This window comes from Octodon degus, unplaced genomic scaffold (assembly GCF_000260255.1).
Source record: "Octodon degus isolate 3935 unplaced genomic scaffold, OctDeg1.0 scaffold00221, whole genome shotgun sequence".
Lineage (NCBI taxonomy): Eukaryota > Metazoa > Chordata > Mammalia > Rodentia > Octodontidae > Octodon > Octodon degus.
The window spans coordinates 2,968,648-2,970,991 of NW_004524797.1; the positions used below are offsets into that span (position 1 = coordinate 2,968,648).

The window sequence follows — 2,344 nt, forward strand, 5'->3', positions numbered from 1 at the left end:
CCTGCCCCTGGGACACACTGAGATGGTGATTGAGACTGGGCGTGGTGGCACACACTTGTAATCCCAGACCTTGGGAGGCAGAAAACAGGAGGATCACTACTAGTCAGATCTGTGTAGTGAGACCCTATAGACCTTGTACTAAAAAAAAAAAAAGTTCCCTACTTAAGATGCCTACTAGAAATCTTAAAGCCAAAATTTTTAATTCCAAAAAGTTAATTTTTAAGTTATACTGTCCTTATTTTATACTTGCTGCCTTTGTTTTATTTTGTTTGTGTTTTAACTTTATTCTACCTTATTACATTTTGTATATCATAAGACGGTTTTAATCCTAATGGAAATAGAGGAGTATAATTACAGATTAAATAAAATATTAAGGATGCTATCCATGTCCATTTTTTCTATTTCCAGAAACATCCAGATTAATTTTAAATTTATATTTTTAGTGCTAATGAGTTAGTAATTTGCAGAGGTATTTTTTTTCTTTTTCTTTCTTTCTTTCTTTTTTTTTTTTTTTGCATTTTAGGGAAGGTCTGCAGGGTATTCAGGGTCTCACTGCTAGATTGGACTCATACTGATCCACAACCTCCCAAGAGCTGGAATTACAAGCATGCGCCACCACACCCAATCTCAATTGCTGTCTCAGTGCACCCAGGGGTGGGGCCAGCATGGATCAAACCCCTTGGCCCCTGTGCCTGCTTGCAGGCACTTTAATCTGCTGAACTATTTGGCCTTCCTGCAGAAGCATTTTTTAAAGTTGGAGGAAAAAAAACAGGCCCATCATCTACAGTTTCTGGATACCCTTGCTCTGTTTGTTTCCTTAGTAGCTAGCACAATGTTTCACACATAATAAACTATTCATAAATATTTTATATAAATATCCTTGTAGAGATAATTTTGTCATTTCAGATATGCTGTAATTACTTCACTGTGGATGACCAACAGCACTCAGCCCTTTGTTGGAGAGTATTTGGGAACTGTATTTTTCATTAGTTTGTAGTTACTGTTTGCATTATTAGTTTGCTGATTGGTGAGGATAAAGGGTGTTTTTATCTGATACTGTCTATGCATATGCAGAGAAAGTGGGTTTCCCAATCTGTGTCATTAAGGAGGTATCCTGTGTACCCAGATGTTGTGACAGTTCTGATGGCAGTAAGAACAGTAAAGATAAGCTGGATTTTCTAAAGAGTAGCCAGCATTGTCTCTTTACTGTTTCTCTTTGAATTGCCCATCACCAACAATTCCATATTAAGCAAAAGTTTAAAATTCTGGGTTTTCTCACAATACTGTATAACAAAAATCTAATACTTGCTTTAATTTTTATTTTATTATTGTCTTTTTTGTATTTCTGCCACATAGCTGTTTTAAAAAAAAAAAAAAAAAAACATTTATTTATTTATTTAGTGTGTGTGTGTGGCCAGCTCAGCCCACCAGGGGGCGGGGCTGGCTGGCATGTGGTGCTGGGGGATCGAACTGCGGTCCCTGTGCTTTACCAAGCTTGTTCCAAGTAGGTGCTTTAGACCACTGAGCCATCTCACCAGCCCGACATAGCTGTTTATGCTAAATAAATTTGGGTTTATATATCACCAGAGGAACTGAGTGCTTGTTAGAATAAGGTAATTTATCCAGTTTGCTAACAATTAACATTCTCTGTAAGAAGCAGACTGGTATACAAAGATGAACAGAATTTGAGGAACCATGTGTATAGAGGAAATGAAAAAGAATAGGATAGATCCAGAGGATGAAGCAGAAGAAATAGCAGGTGAAGTTCATTTCTAAAACTTCTCAATTGATTGGATACCAAATAGACTAAACATATAATTACTTACCACTAGGAGAAAACTACAAAGTAATGCTGATTTGGTTACAACAGTCATTCTATTTATAAAATCACATACCTAAGTTATACCTAAAACAGCATGTAATATTTCAAATTTTGAATAGTCTCCTGATGAAATTGTACTTTGACTGCAAATTCACTGACAACGTCAAACAGTTAAAATTATTGTCTCAACAAGTACCTAAGTTGTGATGGCTGAGCGGGCTCTCACATGGAGGCAGGGTAGTTTGTCCTGCAGAAATGATCACCAAGACTCAGAAAGTAGACCTGGACCTTGGGCTTCCACAGAAAAAGAAGAAGAAGGAGGTAGTCAAAGAACCAGAGACTCAATATATAATTGTAAATGATGGGAATTATTTTGCTAATAATTCTCCTGTAAGGGCCATATCTCCCTCTAGGACTGTAAGCCAAGAGCAGACATCCCATATACCTTTGGTGAAGAAAAAAAAAAAAAGGAAGAAGAAGAAGAAGAGGAAGAAGAGGAAGAAGAGGAAGAGGAGGAGGAGG

General features: G+C 37.1%; 1 protein-coding gene and 1 pseudogene across 2 annotated transcripts in view; both read left to right on the plus strand.

Annotated features, from left to right (window-relative positions):
• Positions 1–2,344, plus strand: part of Stx17 (syntaxin 17) — a 110,678-nt gene that overhangs the window by 85,471 nt on the left and 22,863 nt on the right. The window lies entirely within an intron of this gene.
• The window catches only part of LOC105744082, a 1,916-nt pseudogene continuing 1,579 nt past the window's right edge, over positions 2,008–2,344 (plus strand).